Below are 19594 nucleotides of genomic sequence, written 5' to 3'. Positions count from 1 at the left end.
TTAGTGCTCCTTTTTCTCGTTTATTTTGACAGCATGTCATGTTTTTCGTCCTGTTTCGTGTCCCTGGTTGTTGTCTCAATCAATTGCTATTTAGTGCGTTGTTTTCACTCAGTTGTTCACAAATTTACGCTCAGTGCTTCACCTCACATGCATTTACACAAAATGTGGCGAAAATGTGATCTGAGCAGACACTTCTGGCAGCACACGGAAGGACGAAAAGAGGAGCTTCAAACCTTTGTAAAAGGAGTACTTTGGAGGAAGCACTTTATTGGTTGGCTCTTCTAGGAAAGTACGCCCACGGAACACCGTCCTACAAAATGCCTCTCTTGCAACGTCTGTCACTGCAGTTAGCTGATCATATCCGAGTCGCTTTCGCGCTTAACTAAATGAACTTGCGACGAGACGTGCTGCTCTTCTTTGGATTTCTCTATTTTCTCTATAAATCTCATCTGGTATGGACTCCAGACTGACAATCAATAATCAAACATTTGTCGAACTAGGGTTTCGTAAGCAACCTTCTTTGTGAGTACACAACACATCCTGATGTTTCTCCCAAAGAATCTCATCTGAAATCTGCTTTACATGCGATTGGTTTTATGTGGTAGTTCTATTTTAAATCGTTCTGCACCCATACTCCTAGATATTCTATGGATGTGAGTGGTTCAGTGATAGTTCCGAAATCGTGTAATAAGACAATTGGTCTTATTCCTAATTATGTGCAAGACACTACATTCTTTTTCGTTGAGGATCACCTGCCAATCCCTGCTACCAAACGTCGACCCTCTCCAGGTCTTCATACATTTCGCTACATTCATATTGCACCCTGACTTCTCTAAACGCAACAGCATCATCTATGAAAAGCCTCATAGAACTTCCGACATTATCCACCAGGTCATTAACATATATTGTGAAAGTAATTGTTCTTTAACACACTCTTAGAGTATGGCAGCAGTTATTCTTACGTTTGAAGACTTATCTCTGTTGGAAATGACATGTATTCTGTTTGCTAGAAACTCTTCAATTCCATCACACGGCTGCTCAGATATACCGTAACCTCCTATTTTGTTCATTAGGCGGCAGTGCGGAGGTATATCGAACGTGGACTAACAGAGCGCACACAATCTTTTTACCGAATCTCATGTTGATTACTCCAAAGGAGACTTCGATCTCCAGAAGGGTCATAATAAGGAAGCATAGAACGTTTACCTAAGTATTACAACAGACCGACGTCACAGATATAGGCATATAGTTTCGCGCGTCTATTCGACGATACTTCTTGAGATTGAAAATGATCTGCCCTTTTTTTCCCAATTACTAGGATGGCTTCGTTCCCCTGTGGCTTCAGGTACACTTCTGCTAGAAAACGAACAAGTTCTTCCACACACGCTTTGCCGAATCATTTTGGTATCCATCAGTTTCAATGCGTCTCCCGTGTTGAGCGATTTCAATTACTTTTCTATCTCACTCAAGTATTTTGATACGTCATTTTGGCTTTCGTGCGACAATTTAAACGAGAAACCAAAATACTAAAATGTTCAAATGTGTGTGAAATCTTATGGGACTTCACTGCTACGCTCATCAGTCCCTAAGCTCACTCACTACTTAACCGTCCGCGGTTCGTGGTCGTGCGGTAGCGTTCTAGCTTCCCGCACCCGAGTTCCCGGGTTCGATTCCCGGCGGGGTCAGGAATTTTCTCTGCCTCGTGATGACTGGGTGTTGTGTGATGTCCTTAGGTTAGTTAGGTTTAAGTAGTTCTAAGTTCTAGGGGACTGATGACCCTAGATGTTAAGTCCCATTGTGCTCAGAGCCACTACTTAAACTAAATTATCCTAAGGACAAACACAGACGCCCATGCCCGAGGAAGGACTCGAACCTCCGCCGGGGCCAACTTTCTTGATTTCAGCTTTAATACTAATAATGCCGTGAAATGAGACATTCATCGCAAGCCTTCTACAAGTGACTCAGTTATACACACTACCTCGTGTCATACCTACAAACAAAAGATGAGCTGTTTCAGATCTATGGCTCAGCTATCACCGAAATTCCGCTTAACGCTTAATCAATTTCATAGAAACTGTAAAACCTGAAACATGTCACGTTCTGTAATGGATACAGCCCCTCCAGCGTTGCAAGTTATACATGCAGAAAAACCGCCACGCGACCGAGAAACCACTCTCATTTCCGCACCGCAAAATTACAGTTTTTGCTAAACTTCCATTGTTAGGTAATGTGTCGTATGCCACAGCTAAACTCTTTTGTGGTCAAAATATGAGAACAGTGTACACGACCTCTAATAAACTTCATAATGAGCGCCCCAGAAAGATAAATATTCTGCCTCTGGCGTATATGTGCTCGAGTGCTGTGAATGTCAGTTGGCTTCCTTGAGCATTCACCCTATAAGAAGGGGTAGCCTAAGCGTAATTATGCCTTCGGTGAGCACCTGGAATCTAGTGGCCACCAGCCACCTACACGGGCTTTGCACCACGCTCCTAAAGGAAGGAGGCTCAGTCTGCTTGAAGAGGTCAAAATTGTTAAAAATTCACACGCGAGGAAGTGTACGTTACTCAATGATTACTTGTCAGGTAAAGACCAGGTTTTCTATGATTCCATGTTGCCCACTTTCAAATAATATATTAATTTTTAGCTTTCTATTTCCACGGCCTTCGTCGCTTGTCATGTTTATGAAGCTGTATTTTATCTTTGTTACCTTATGCTACATACTTGTAGTGTAATCTATATGAGGAGCGCCGGAACAAAAACCGATAAATTCGCATTTACTGTTAACACAGCAAGTAACAAATAGTGATCTTTAAATGGATCCACAAGCTATAAAAAAAGAAACACCATAAAACACTTGATGTCGCGTTGTGCTGAAAGTTATTTTGTGGCAGCATGTATTATTACTCCCGTATCTCTCTCCCCCCCCCCCCCCCCCCTCCCACACACACACACACCTCAAACACGCGAATACAGAAAAAGTGGATATATCGGGTTTTGTTCCGGCGCTCCTCATATGTTATTGCTTTACGTGTTTTACTTCAGTATTCTTTTACATTGCTCTTGTGCATAATGCTTCTCTATGCCTCTGTGCACAGCTTTCAATATTGCTTGTCCTGTATCGTATATATTGTGTTTATTCCTATATGCTCCATAATGTTTTTATTTACGTCTTAATTTATCCATTACTATTTCAATTTTACGCCCTCCGGTATCACACTGTACACGCAACAGCAGCGCCGCATTGCGACTGTCATTACAACTAATCCAATATTTTGGATGAGCTCCTATCGTTCGCATGTGTGTGCTGTGTAAAAACGGATGAGCCTGTCGGGCTGTTGTGGTGTGTGGCAGTGTTTACAGTTTGCACTCGAGGCCTTGTTCTGCGTTGCTGGGCTTGTAGTCGCCTCAATCAGGTAATACGCATTTTTCGGTATCTCCTTCGTTGTCGTCTGCAGCTCAATTTTAACACTTCGATTTCTACAGAGTCTCTCATATTGTAGCTCCACATTTATTGTCATTTTTTCTGTTTTCCGTCGTTCCTTAGTTGCTTCAAAATTCGTGAAGGTATGTACAGTCTTTGCAACTAACTAAAGGCAATTTGTTTACTGCCACATGCGTTTCGCTTTTTTTATTTGTGAAGCATGTTTCTTTTATACATTGAAGTGGCTGTTCTAGAGGAATATATTTATTTGTTTACTGGTTGTCTGTAAAAACACGCGCAAATGAAATTGTGTGGTCCAATATGCAAAAATTGTTACATTATTTTTTACTTGAGCATGGAAATATACCAGTACTACGGTTAGCCTCGGCGTATTTGTACATTAAAGAGCATTGACTCAAATATTGAAGTTTTTATTGTGAACCCACACAATACTCGAAGAGTACTCCTCTTACCATCATACTCAGGCTGTAGAAGTCGAATCCTGACTCTCGGCATAAGCTGAGAAGTAAAATCTTAAAACTAATGTTGTTCTCCGCTGCGGCTAATTGCTGTTAAAAGATGTTTGTTAAATGTTAAAGCCGGCGGTCTCTGTGCTTCCGCTATGATTTCGCTTTTTAAATCGACGCGCAATGGCGTCCGTTGAAGCAGCGGCCTCTAAAATTGTGGAGCTGTAAACGTCTTAAGAATAACTAATTCAATGCAAGGAACATGACAGCGGGCTCACTGTACATCTAAACAATACACATGTAAACTTTAACGTACTATATTAACAAGGTTAACGGTATAAATGCTTGCATTCCTTTTGTGCTACGAGATGTCTGCTTCTTAACACCAGAAACAAGCGAAGAAATAGGAAGAGAACAATAATTTAGTATCATTTTTCTCCCCTATTAATATCATAAAGGAAATAATATAATTAGTTTACTCCTTGAAACTACGATTCAATTTAATATTTACTATAAAACTTGGATATTTTACGCCGCCTATGCCGTCGGTGGAACACATACGGTTCGTGTACATTTATTCCGTCGCAAAATTCTCTTCTCGTTACAAGCTTTTTTGTTTTAAATGTCTTTACGTCAAAATTGTCGGTGGGACGGCACAGCGTGTAATAATTGTATTGTGTGCTAGTTACAATATGCTACTATGTTACATTTTGTCATGTTTTTCTCTCGTTTCTTTAGGTTAGAATCAACTTTTGTAGCACAAACTTTCTTGATGTGAAATTATCGTTCTGTGTTACTTACGATTCCCAGCACTGTTAGCCGATGTGTGTGGTCCTGGAGATGGGTTCATTAATCTCCAAGCTCTAGATTTCCAGCGTTCTTTCACTCACATCTCATTCAACATATCATATAAATCACATTCACTTTACATTTTGGGTTCAACATGTGTGTTTGCAGTGTGTAATGTTTCAAACTGTCACTGTGTGTTTATATCTCGTATTTTGTTGTGTAATGAATATCTCTCTCTCTCTCTCTCTCTCTCTCTCTCTCTCTCTCTCTCTCTCTCTCTCACACACACACACACACACACACACACACACAGATGAAAATGTCAAACCACACACAACACAAACAAAAGAAGAGAGATAAACACACGGTGACAGTTTGAAACATTACACACTTCAAACACACACATGCTGCACACAAAATGTAAAGTGAAAGTGATTTATGTGATGTGTTGAATGAGATGTGGGTGAAAGAATGCTGGAAATCGGCCAAATAGAGGTTGGAGATTAATGGACCCATCTCCAGGACCACACACATCGGCTAACAGCGCTGGAAATCGTAAGTAACGCAGAACGATAATTTCACATCAAGAAATTTGTGCTGCAAAAGTTGATTCTAACCTAGGAAACAATAGAAAAACGTGGCAAAATGGTGGCATACTAACATATTGTAACTACCACATTATATATACACATGTATTACAGGCCACTGAAGATGCTTCACAAGCAAAAGAAGTAAAACGCGTATGGAAATGAACAAGCTGCCTTCAATTCGTTGCACTGAAAGAACATACCTCCACGAATTCCACGTTTATTTGTATAGACTGAAACCTTCCCTTAGAAAAATTTATGAATTGCTGTGCTGGTAAACCCCTTACGTTATTTGATTTTCAAACAGCTGACCAAAGCTGAACGTACTCATGAATTTCTCTTTACATATTCTGATCGTCACTAAACTGACACACAATGTTTTTAGCGCAACCAAATCTGACTTTCAGTAATCCCTACAAAAGAATGGCCCTGACTGACAATACCTATACCTCTCATGAATCACTTACCTCACAAAAATCTTCGTTACTCGAACTACTGCAATACAGCGAGCGCCAATACTGCCAGCTAAATAAAAGATTCAAACTACTGAAGGCACTAACTACTGATAGGCATTGTTAGCAAATGAAAGATTTTCATATAGAACAAACAATGTATTTACCTTAATAGCGTTCAAAAGTCATACTATGTATATATCAGTTCATGACATCCAGTCTTACAAATTTATTCTCTCTGATGGACACACGTTCAGATCATCCGCTCTCAAAACTCCGCCATCTCACTCCCCACATCCAACACTGCTGGCGGCCCACCTCCGATTGCGCAACGCTACGCGCTGTTCACGTCCAACTGCCCAACACTACAATAGCGAATATTCCAACAATGCCAACCAGCCGCAGACTGCACACAGCAGTGCCAGTGATTTTCATACAGAGCCCTACGTGACGTTACCAACGTAAAAACCTAAACAGCCTACTTAAAAGACATTTTTGGGTTTTTAAATAAATAATCCACTATCTCTAGCATTCGATCAATAATCCCCACCGAGGCGGCGTAGAGGTTAAGAAACTGATCCTCCATCTTGGAGAATCGTGGTTCAGTTCTGCATCTCTTCACGCTGATTTAGGTTCTGCCTGGTTTCGGTAAAGAAATTAAAGTGAATGCTGTACAGGTACCTCTGAAGGAGGGTCTGTCTGTTTGCTTTCACGTTCGTGTTTCTTTCCAAACTTTTATTTGTCCGTTATGGCCTTGTCATGGACAGGACGCTAAGCTGTAACCTTCCACTACTTCAGAGATATCTTTCACATTTGGAAAAGGGCGTACCGTTGCTACTTGTTTCTAGATTTAGTGAACTTTCCGTTCTGAATGTTACGTGTGCATTTCACACATAAGTGAGCGTAATTCTGGCATCTTATCGTGAAAGTTCCTGCAGTGTTCTAACATGCAGTTTTTTCCTGACCTACGGGAGACTTGTTTCTCCCTATACCACAAATATGGATTACCTACTTTCCGCTCGTTGACACAATCTGGACATCACAAAACTTAATTCAATGGAGCATACAATTATTCGCACAAACTGACGCGTCTCAGTAAAAAAAGTCCATCTATTTGCTTGGAGACCTCGAATGATCAGTGATAGTTCTCTTTGTAAATAAAAAGGAGGCTTGAAATGGGAGATGAATTCTCACCACAGGAGAACGACAATGGCTTGCGAGCGGTGGTACACCGTAAACGGTACCATTCATTGCTCGAAATCCTATAATAACGCATTTTACACCTCAGATAATTTGTAACCAGGCTACCTACGGCACGCCTCACACCCAATAAATTAGCTGACGATCCATGTCGTACTTAATGGACTTAGCATTGCTGGGTTGAACGCGTAAAACGCTCATACCGTGGTTTTTAGTTATGTAATAAGCAGTTTTTCGACTGGTTTGGCGTTTCCCGTCAGTATTCAGAGGATATCCCGTAATATCATTGGAACCTTTCTGGTCATTAATTTGCAAAATTAGGTTACAAAAGTTTCTGTCTGGCCAAATCACCGAATGGAGGTTGCAATTTCGCTGCACTTAGTGTTCAACGAATTAAAATGCCCATGTATGAGATACAGTGGTCCTCAGCATTTCTGAGACAGTTACCCCTGAGTGTAATCAGACGTCTGTAACTAGACTTTAGAATGAAAATGTTTTTAAACAACTTTATTTTTAAAGTGACAAAACATAGAAAACATTTAATTTTTGGGTATTTTATGGAACTATGAATTAATGAGTCAATAAGACAGTTGGTACTGCTTATTTCTAACAACACTTACTCATAGAATGACGAAACAGTTTTCACCTCCTAAAAATGGTTCAAATGGCTCTGAGCACTATGGGAATTTTCTGAGGCCATCAGTCCCCTAGAACTTACAACTACTTAAACCGAACTAACCTAAGGACATCACACACATTCATGCCCGAGGCAGGATTCGATCCTGCAACATAGAGGTCGCGCCGTTCCAGACTGTAGTGCCTAGAACCGCTCGGCCACCCCGGCCGGCTTCACTTCCTACATCTCCTCAGAAAAGGAAAGGTAACCATCCACATCGAGGGTAGACACTTGTTACCAAACGTGCTGCACCCACAACCAGCACTCACATGTGAAACGAGCAAAGTTAAAATCTGTGCAGGGTGTCCATTCTAAAGGAAGACAGGTTCATTTTCTCCGGTGTTCTACCAGATATTTCCTAGTTCATTGTTACAATGTATAGATGGAATCCACACAAACAAATGTTGCTCATCTCTTCTTTCAGGTGTTGCTGCTTCTGGATCATGAGGTCCCGGGCTCCATTCCCGGATGGGTTGGGGATTTTCTCTGCTCGGGGTCTGGATGTTTCTGTTGCGATGTTGTCGTCCTTCTTCTCCTCCTCCTCCTCCTCCTCTTCATCATCAATGACAGTTGCTAGATAGGACTGTGAAAAAAATTAGACTGTGAAAAAGTTGGGACTTCGTACAGGCGCTGACGACCGCGCAGTTATTGCCCCTCAAACCAAACATCATCGTGTTGTTGTTCTTTCAGGCGACGCCCTCTGTCCGCGGAAAGCGTCTGTTTCCCGTTGCAAACAGAATGATTTTTTAAACGGAATTTTACGTGCACGTACGATAGAAAGGTCGCATGTTAGTCTAATGTGATATTCGTTCCATCGATAAGTGCTGGTAACGACAGTAAACCGAGAAGAACGACCTGTACTCCAGTAGCGACTGAGTAGCGTTGCTGTGTGGCGGTAGACATGGAGCCCCTCACCAACGTGGTGACCAGACCAAAAGTTCTACTGTCACCTCCGTCAACATGTTAGTTATCTAATAAGTGGATCCCAGAATGCTGGGCTGTGATATTATCCGCACGTCTGGATAAGACTACGCATTAACACGGTCCATCAGGTGATAGATAGTGGACGAAACGCGAGTGAGGGCAGCAATTTGAGGGGCAGAGGGGAAAAAAGTGCCATGGCTCGTGCCGTGGGAAAAAAAAACCTTTGCGACAGTGGGATGGGTAGTAAGAGCAGTAGTGGCTTACTAGCTCCGATAGTTCATGCAAGGTTGGATTTGTTAGTATGGGTATCATGCATCATTACCGACGCAAGCGATGGCGATGTATCCCAGTTGCTGCAGCCGCTACATTCCTGGAACAATCAAAATCGTTATATAGTAGTGGGAGATCGGCCGTAGATCATCTCACTGTGTGGGGGATGTGTGGAGCTTGTCTGCATGCAGTGTACGGTACGGCTTCCCTGCTTGGTGCCAGTTATTCGGCAGTGTGTTCCAGGCAGATATCCAGTAATGGCGTCTGATTAACAGGGGCTCACCTGTACCGTTGTGTTTGCGTGTGCTTGGCCATAGATGTTATGTCCTTACAAGTATGTCTCTTGGTTTTTTATGTTTCCACCTATGGTTGTGGGAGCAGTTCCCCAGATTCAGAATAAACGGGTTCTGCGAATGTCTGGAGTTACTGTATAGTCTTGTGGCGAGTTTGTGGATTACCTCCGTGAGAGTCTCAAGTCGGTATTCCCGGTGAAGGTCCGCGATGCGTGTGTATCGTGGAGCATTGCTTATGATTTTGAGTACTTTGTTTTGTATGAGCTGCAGACGGCGCAGGCGTGTGGGCGCAGCGTATCCCCAGACAGCAGCTGCGTACGTCATCAGGGGTCGGAGAAGTGTCATGTACGTGGACCTCGACACCCTTCTGTTCAGTGTGCTACGCCTGTTGAGCATCGGGTAGAGCTGTTTGAGCCTCGCGCTTGCTCGGTTGGTCATGTGTTGTATGTGGTCCCCCCAGAGTAGCTTCCGATCCAGCCAGACACCGAGGTATTTGACCCTCTCGCGGAAATGTATTGGACGTGCATGTAGAGGTATTGGTCTGCAGTATTGGTGTTTGCGCAGTTGCTTCTGTCTTCCGTTAAACAGAACGGCTTCGCACTTATCGACGTTTACTCTAACACGCCATTTCTCCAACCAAGGCTCAGCCACTCTGAGTGCAGTCTGTAGGCGTGACGTAATGTTTGATGGTTTCCAATCTTGCTCAAGGATGGCTGTGTCATCCGCGTAGATTGCCATCGTTGTGTTGTGTGTAGTTGGGAGAACGTTTATGTAGAGGTTAAACAGTAGGGGCCCTAGGATGCTTCCCTGGGGAACTCCTGCGTGTATACCGTGTCGTGTTTATTGTTTTCCCTGCACGCCAGTGTTGAAACTCCTGTCTGTGAGGTATGAGTGTATCAGACCCACCAGCCCGTTGGGGAATACCACATCGGTGAGTTTGCGAATGAGGCCGTTTTGCCATAGACGGTCGAAAGCCCTTTCGATGTCCAGGAACACCGCCCCTGTTGCTTTGTTTGTGTTGAAGCCATTTGTTATATGTTCAAAGACCAGTAAGAGTTGTTGTGTTGTGGAGTGGTGATTCCTGCCTGAAGCCGAATTGCTCCGGTCTCAGGATGTCATTTGTTATGCAGTGGCTAGTGATGCGTTTGAGAATCACCTTATCAACAACCTTACTGAGCGAGCACAGAAGGCTGATGGGTCGGTAATTTTGTGGGAGGCTGTGGTCTTTCCCCGGCTTCCTGAACATCAGGACCTTGGCCGTCTTCCAAAAGGCGGGGGAAGTGTTGGTGTTTTAGTATGGCATTCGTTGTGTGCGTTAGGTATTCCGTAGCTTTATCCGCGAACTCCTGGAGGACGCGGTTTTGAATCCCATCATGACCCGGGGCCGGCAGCATGGGCCAAGGCGGTGTTGTCGCGGACTGAATGTTGCTCATTACTCGTATTTTAGTGTGCCTGCTTGTGAATATCAACAAAACGAGTGTCGCACTAGACTAATTTGGGACCGGTCTGTGGAATGGACACGTAAAGTTGCATTTAAAAAGTCATTTCGATTGTAAAGGGAAACAAACCGACGCTTTCCGTCGACAGTGGCGTCGCATGAAAGACGTGATCAGCAGCATTTGTGCTGACTCCATCTGTAAAGTGGAAAAATTTAATGGCAAACACTTGCCGAAACTCCAGATAAAGTGCGCCTGACGAATCTTAGGAGGAACACACTGTGTAGTTACTGTGGCGTGCTGCTGTCGATACGTTGGTTAATCTGTTGCGAAATAAATAATTAAGCAACTTCTGGTTCATTGCAGGAACTAACCACATCTCGCAGAAGGAATTTTCACGAAGAACTTAAGTATATGTGACGTATATGTCTCTATTTTACCGTCATAGATGCATGGTACAAGGTAGAAATTATATAATACGCTTCTTTGTGTCGCCATCTTCCGCAGCAGCTGTTAACGTCTGTTGTTATACCTTATGTGTCTTGAGCTGACTGCGGTGTAATTAAAAAGAATTGCGCCAGACGCGTTTCGCTTTTATTTACAAAGCATATTTTGTGGTATTCTGCAAATTGGATACACACTTTTGTACATTTATTTTTTGATTATTTAATGTTAAAAACAGCGTTTTCTTTATGTAGTTGGTATGCGAGCTACTTACGGTGTTTCTTTACATAGTGTCCACCTTTCCCCTCTGCTAACAGTGGTTATTATCGATAGGCTTTATTTCACATGTGCCAAAAACTGCGAAGTGCAGATGTGCTTCATTTCAGATCTGCAAAAAAATGGTTGAAATGGCTTTGAGCACTACGGGACTTTACATCTATGGTCATCAGTCCCATAGAACTTAAAACTACTTAAACCTAACCAACTTAAGGACAGCATACAACACCCAGTCATCACGAGGCCGAGAAAATCCCTGACCCCGCCGGGAATCGAACCCGGGAACCCGCGCGTGGGAAGCGAGGTCGCTACCGCACGACCACGAGCTGCGGACTCACTTCTGCACTTCGCAGTTTGTGACACATGTGGAATAAAGCCTAACGATAATAACCAGCGCTAGCAAGAAGGGAAGCTGGAGACTATGTAAAGAAACACCGTAAGTAGCTCGCAGACCAACTTCATAAAGAAAACGCTGTTTTTAACACAAAATAATCAAAAAATAAATGTGCAAACGTGTGTATCCAATTTACAGAATACCACAGAAGATGCTTTGTAAATAAAAGCGAAACGCGTCTGGTGTAATTCTTTTTAATTACACTGCAGTCAGCTCAAGACAGATAACATATAACAACATATAAACATTATTTGTTCGTGGCAAGTTGACTACGTGAGCAAAATGTTGTCACGCATTTGTGCTAGCACTGGCGAAAAATTGAAATACCGGATGATCGAAAAGTCAGTATAAATTTGAAAACCGAATAAATCACTGAATAGTGTAGATAGACAAGTACAAATTGGCACAGATGTTCGGAATAACATGGGGTTTTATTGGAACCAAAACAATACAAACGTTCAAATAATGTCCGACAGATGGCGCTTCATCTGATCAGAATGGCAATAATTAGCATAAAAAGTAAGACAAAGCGAAGATGATGATCTTTACAGGAAATGCTCAATATCTCCACCATCATTTCTCAACAATAGCTGTAGTCGAGGAATAATGTTGTGAACAGCGGTGTAAAGCATGTCCGGAATTCTGGTGAGGCATTGGCGTCAGATGTTGTCTTTCGGAATCCCTAGAGATGTTGCTCGATCACGATACACTTGCGACTTCAGGTAACCCCAAAGCCAATAATCGCACGGACTTAGATCTGGGGACCTGGGAGGCCAAGCATGACGAACGTGGCGGCTGAGCACACGATCATCACCAAACTACGCGCGCAAGAGATCTTTCACGCGTCTAGCAATACTTTTTTTGTTGTTCTAATGAAACCGCATGTGATTCCAAGCATCTGTGTCAATTTTTACCTCTCTATCGACATTATTCCGTGGTTAATTAAGTTTTCAAATTTATACTGACTTTTTGGTCACCCGGTATGTTAGCTGTTCGTAAAATGTAATCGGTAATAGAGACTAGCGACATGGTCAGAACACTAATCATCTTTTAAAGAACAATTTACATTCGTGACAGAAACACAATCTAACAGTTTGGTTTTTACACTTGACAAAATTTCATTTCACACTTTGGGGAGTGAGGTGAGGAGGGGGAAAAAGGTAGAGCGATGCGTGGCAGGTGTTGAGGGGTTGAGCGGGGGGGGGGATTCCCCCACATTGGAACTGCTGCTCTATAATAAGGGCGCTGACTCGCTAAAAGGCCTAAATCTTCAACAAATTTTGGAAGTTTCCTGGGTCTCGCGAAAATTGGCGGGTCTGTAGAGGAACCTCATGGAGCGTAGGCGACAAGCACGGTGAGATCAAGACCAAAATGTTACGTTCAGTTACTAAGTTTGGTAAACGGAGGCCGTGCTGTTAGCACAGGCACACTTCCTGTTACAGCTGAAGCCTTGCTGTAGAGAACGTTTTTGTGATTGTGAATCTGAAGGTTACTTGCAGGAGGTGCTGTTTTAAAACACAGGTTGGTACAGATTCACTATTATGAGAAGTGGAGTGTTTACTTTTGCGTCACTTCGTAACCTTCAAATCCTTCATCTAATACATGGGACCTTTACTTTTTTGAGGGTGGAAGGACATCACAAGGAACTAAATGAAGCTTAAACATAACTGTTAACATTTAAAAAATGACACTCGGTATCTTGGCGATGTTCACTAGCAGTTTGGAAGACTTTATTTGTTGCAAATTGTATTTTTTTCAACGTTATTTCTTTGACATTGTATTTACATCACTCACAGATACCTCTGAATTTTGGAAGGATAGAGCACACCCTAAGTAACAACACGTGCTCGTGGCAGGACTCCAACTCGTGATCTCCGCTTCACGAAGCAGCGACGATTCCCCAAAACCACAGGTTTTGGGTATAACGGACGTGTGTTTGATTCTCACGACCGACGCTGCAGCTATGGTAAGGCAGCGTTGTTAGTAACTGCTGAGACTTCTGTTCTGTAGGCAATGGTTACATAATTGATCATTGTTACTATTCATACGAAGTGAAAATAGTGTTGTGATAATCTACGCATAAATTCAGTGCCTATGTCGCGAAATTCCACTACAGTCAGTCCGATTGCTCAGGATACGAGCAATTGAAACGTGAAGCAGATGGCCCGAAAATGAGAAAGAAATCACGGGAGAGGGAGTTTTGGGAAGAGGGAGGGAGGGAGAGGGAGACAGAGAGAGAGAGAGAGAGAGAGAGAGAGAGAGAGAGAGAGAGAGAGAGAGAGAGAGAGAGAGAGAGAGAGGGGGAGAGGGGGGGGGGGCTGAATAATGCCCATCTCAGGAGTAGTTCATTGGGTACTGCGGTTCATCTCAATAGCTTTGATAACGAAGATCATGAGAAGTATTTAATTCCGCAGGATAGTATAGTGCTACGTTAGTGGATTTAGATCTTCAATAGGCTTCCACCATGAATGTTTCAGAGTCCAGCTAAAGTTTTTGGTTCTAAGACAGCTATCTTCTGTCTGTTGACTAAATATTAACGATTTCTTTTCTTTCCTTTTTTTCAGGTAAGCCGCTGTTTGGAACTTCCTTAATAGGATGATTCGCGATGGGTCGTTATGACGGAGCTAGGGTACGATGGTAAGTATTCTTTATGTTAGAAATATTGCTGTTTCGTACGGTTTTTATTAACTACATTGTTTAACTTTCAAACTTTGAATGATGATACTATAGAAATTCTCGTCTTACAATCTTTGTATATACACTCCTGGAAATTGAAATAAGAACACCGTGAATTCATTGTCCAAGGAAGGGGAAACTTTATTGACAATTTCCTGGGGTCAGATACATCACATGATCACACTGACAGAACCACAGGCACATAGACACAGGCAACAGAGCATGCACAATGTCGGCACTAGTACAGTGTATATCCACCTTTCGCAGCAATGCAGGCTGCTATTCTCCCATGGAGACGATCGTAGAGATGCTGGATGTAGTCCTGTGGAACGGCTTGCCATGCCATTTCCACCTGGAGCCTCAGTTGGACCAGCGTTCGTACTGGACGTGCAGACCGCGTGAGACGACGCTTCATCCAGTCCCAAACATGCTCAATGGGGGACAGATCCGGAGATCTTGCTGGCCAGGGTAGTTGACTTACACCTTCTAGAGCACGTTGGGTGGCACGGGATACATGCGGACGTGCATTGTCCTGTTGGAACAGCAAGTTCCCTTGCCGGTCTAGGAATGGTAGAGCGACGGGTTCGATGACGGTTTGGATGTACCTTGCACTATTCAGTGTCCCCTCGACGATCACCAGAGGTGTACGGCCAGTGTAGGAGATCGCTCCCCACACCATGATTCCGGGTCTTGGCCCTGTGTGCCTCGGTCGTATGCAGTCCTGATTGTGGCGATCACCTGCACGGTGCCAAACACGCATACGACCATCATTGGCAACAAGGCAGAAGCGACTCTCATCGCTGAAGACGACACGTCTCCATTCGTCCCTCCATTCACGCCTGTCGCGACACCACTGGAGGCGGGCTGCACGATGTTGGGGCGTGAGCGGAAGACGGCCTAACGGTGTGCGGGAACGTAGCCCAGCTTCATGGAGACAGTTGCGAATGGTCCTCGCCGATACCCCAGGAGCAACAGTGTCCCTAATTTGCTGGGAAGTGGCGGTGCGGTCCCCTACGGCACTGCGTAGGATCCTACGGTCTCGGCGAGCATCCGTGCGTCGCTGCGGTCCGGTCCCAGGTCGACGGGCACGTGCACCTTCCGCCGACCACTGGCGACAACATCGATGTACTGTGGACACCTCACGCCCCACGTGTTGAGCAATTCGGCGGTACGTCCACCCGGCCTCCCGCATGCCCACTATACGCCCTCGCTCAAAGTCCGTCAACTGCACATACGGTTCACGTCCACGCTGTCGCGGCATGCTACCAGTGTTAAAGACTGCGATGGAGCTCCGTATGCCACGGCAAACTGGCTGACACTGACGGCGGCGGTGCACAAATGCTGCGCAGCTAGCGCCATTCGACGGCCAACACCGCGGTTCCTGGTGTGTCCGCTGTGCCGTGCGTGTGATCATTGCTTGTACAGCCCTCTCGCAGTGTCCGGAGCAAGTATGGTGGGTCTGACACACCGGTGTCAATGTGTTCTTTTTTCCATTTCCAGGAGTGTATGTGTTTATGTAAGACGCTTTCCTGGCAGCAGTTAACAATGCTGGTGTTACAAGATAGTGTGCTACGGCCAAATACATTTTACATGCTACTATATATGTATATCTGTCCGAGCAATCAGCGTAGCAACAGTCACGTTAATTTTTTAAAGATCGAAGTCAGACTGGTTTCATTAAAAGAACAAAGTAGATGGTAATGTTCCCTGTTCACTGTGTTGCTTGCCATTTTTGTTTAGGGGGAGCAAAACTGGTGAAATTTGGAAATCCCGGAGTGAAGCTGTCTCGGTATACTAGGGCAATGTCGACACAAGGCACAAGTCTGTTGTAGATTTTCTGGATTTTCTGCACCTTACGGGCAACAGCATCCCCCATTGGGCGAGTTGACTATCTCGCTATGCTCACTAGTCGCAGAGTTCAACAGCATCCCCCATTGGGCGAGTTGACTATCTCGCTATGCTCACCAGTCGCAGAGTTCAGTACCATAGACTGCCTCTGTCACTTCCCGCAAGGATCAGAACACCAGCGTTTCTGACACTCCGGCGGACTGAATAGAGCCTACCTGGACGGCAGGCTCTAATCGTCGAACTTTGACCACACGGTAACCGTCTTCACGGTACGACGGATGACGAAGAACGGTGATGAACGGGAGAGGCAGAGCACCTCTTAAATCGGTGTACGTTAAGTTCAAAACGTCCGCTCTGTCATTTATTGCCGCAGCGTTGCGGTACAGCCAGTGCAGCAGTCAGCTGGAACCATGTGTGCGGCGCTAGAGGTCCTATTCTGTATCGTTCATACCGATCGATGTAGTAGCTTAGTCTCGGTAATGACGTTATTTTCGGTTCTTTATCGAAATATCCTACCCAGTAATCTTCTGAGACCTGTTACCGAACGGTTCTCCCACCGATTTTAAGACAATTGTACCGAGAGGTTTTGCATTTCGGTCTGGCCCTGTCGATCGGTGAGCTGTGGTTTATGTACACCTATAATTTGTTATTTTTAACATTTAGCGGTTTTAGCTTTGGATTTAGTGATTGTGTTACTAAAGAATGACCAGAGGACGCATCCGGTTGGAAAGTGAGTTCATAATAGACCTTTTTTAGAAATACGGTTAGGTTAGGTTAGGTTGTTACTGTGAATGATTACATAAAAAAAAGTTTTCGGTCAATATTCTCTCAAAATACATGTTATTTTTATGCAGATAAGAGTTTAAAGATCACTAAATATCAAGACATCGGCTCTGCTTACATATATTACATGAGTGTGAACTGACGTTACTAGTGACTTTGTGTACTTTTTCCCACAAATGGTTTAGTTACTAACTGTCGAAACGTGTTTACACCTTTCAAGTAACAATGGAAAGCAATTATGTAAGGCCTGATATTAAAAACTTTCCAAACTATCACGCATTTATGACTTACGCAGCACCCTTTGGTAACGAAGTCAGCTTACGGTCCTCTGCACAATAATACAATTGAGCACTGTGGATCTGTTGTTTGGTGTGGCTAAGTGGTCAGCGCGAGGGAATGCCGTACGGAAGAATACGGGTTCGCTCACGGATGGGTGAAAAAAATTTTTTTCCTCTTCCTATATGCAACGCGTTGTGAGACACTGTTATTCGTGTAAGTTAAGATTTTTCTGCAATATTCGTTATTACTCACATGTACGAGCGCACTTCCTCAGTAATTATTTCGTGATTTCTGGGTGTTTAAAATATGAAATATGAAATTGCTGTGAGTGAAACAACAGACAGTGACCTTTATTTTTTTTCTTGTCACAAATAACTCACCATTTTTTCCTAATATGCAGCGATTTCCGAGTATGCGGTTAGACAGGTAACTAAGAGCACAAATTGAATTACTGGGAATGTAACCAGCAGGAGTCATCTTCATAATCTTGCTAGTCACAAGTATTTATCTGCGACCGAATCCTCAACCACAGTAGACAGAGATGAAAGATCTCTGCGGTAATATTTTTAGACTGTAGCACCATATACGAAACATTTTCATTCATGAGATGCATGTGATAAACTTCGACGAACTGCAGGAGCTCTCGACAATGCGTTTTTTTTTTTCAATTTTATTTTTAAGGCCCAAATCGTTGACGCATCATATAGGGAAATGGGCTACTTAATCATCTGGGTCTCTAGGAGCTTGTTATAACAACATTCTGTTTATCTTCTTATTCTTTGAAACTCTCAGAATCAATTTTTTGGGTGTTTTTATAGATGTATTAGTACAGTGTGGTACCACACACTATTCCTAACTCATTTTCCGAAACGTAAAATCCAAAACGAGAATCTGCAGAATACAGTGAAATACGCTATCGTTATGTATGCAGGGAAACGTGCTGTCAGAGAAACTGTGAAAATTTTTATGCATTTCAGCTGAGAAGCATGGAAATGGATATACTGCGCCTGATACTGTTACGGAAGAGGCAAGGGCGCTGAAGGCGGGGCACGTTAGCTCGATGGAATGCGGCGTCATGCGTTATGGCAACGTAAATCCAATTTTCGGTACTTGGAAGAATAGCGCGCCTGTGCCGTCTGCTACCCGATTTGTGTTCGTGGCGCTGTGCGCGCTGCAGTGCGCATGCGCGGATCTGCGGCCGCTTGCTTTTGATTGGCTTGCGCGACACGAACCGACAAAAGCGCTTCGGTTCACTAGACACGAACGGTATCGCTACCGAAATGCATACTGAATAATGCACTGGTTCTAATTCGACTACTAGACCGTTCGGTGCTCTTGAGTACCGAAACGATCGGCACAATGGCGGAAAGATACAGAATAGGCACACAGCTGCTGTGGGTGGGCTGAAGGCCGCATACGACGCGACTCCTCAGTGGGCATTGACAGACGACGCCAACGACGAGTCAATATGCCATCCGTAATTTTATGAAAATAACTAATTCTGAACCTTCTTTCACTGCGCCTAACAGGGATCACAGGTCACGACCATCCTACCAAGGAAAACTGGCAAGGAGCGAACTGGGAGAGCGCCTCCTGAAACAGAGCCAACTCTACTTCCAGCCGCCCAATAGTCGGCTCTTGCTTCTGTGTCATCACAAATAACAGTGTCTTTGATCAGTCACATCGGTATGAGAAATTCTTGTGTTATTATTTCCAATTATGCAGAAGGCCTTACGATGTGTAGCACTCGCAGTGGTCTCCGACTTCAGTCTGAACAGCTTTTATGTAACGTCATAAACTTGAAATTTTTGTCGCCTACTGTGGTTAAAACTTTAAACTTGCAGCGTATCTCTACCCCAACATGTTTGAAAGTTACACAGTTATGGTAGTGTGAGATTGCTGCTGAGCCACGACAAACCCCTATGATTTACAGAAAGAGCTGTACTGGGTGACCTTACTGATAATGAACTCGGCCTCCACGGAATCAAGTGAATGTAATTGCAGGTGTTGTGTAACAGATAACTTAATGAATTTATTAAACACCTGTGGCTCTAGCATACGTGAAACATGGGTTCTGTAACTCACAAAATGCTAAAATACGGATTTTAATGAAACTGTTGAATGAAACAATGGTCACTGTCAATCCTGTCTGTTACAATTTGGTGTGGACTTAATCATAAGGATGAGAAATTGTTACATTCATTGAATACTAATACATCTTACAACAGAATTAAAATATTAGCACCTTGGCTAAGGTTCGGTAATGAGGTGCAAGTGAATATGTTAAAATGAAGTTAGCATTTTGGGGAACTATTAAGTTCGGAGAAATCGCACAGCAATTGCCGAATACTAATCAGTGGAGTAAGAAAGAACTGCAGA

The sequence above is a fragment of the Schistocerca gregaria genome, chromosome 5 (assembly GCF_023897955.1).
Source record: "Schistocerca gregaria isolate iqSchGreg1 chromosome 5, iqSchGreg1.2, whole genome shotgun sequence".
NCBI classification, from domain to species: Eukaryota; Metazoa; Arthropoda; class Insecta; order Orthoptera; family Acrididae; genus Schistocerca; species Schistocerca gregaria.
The sequence above is the reverse complement of the archived record's forward strand: the minus strand, read 5'-3'. Positions refer to the sequence as shown.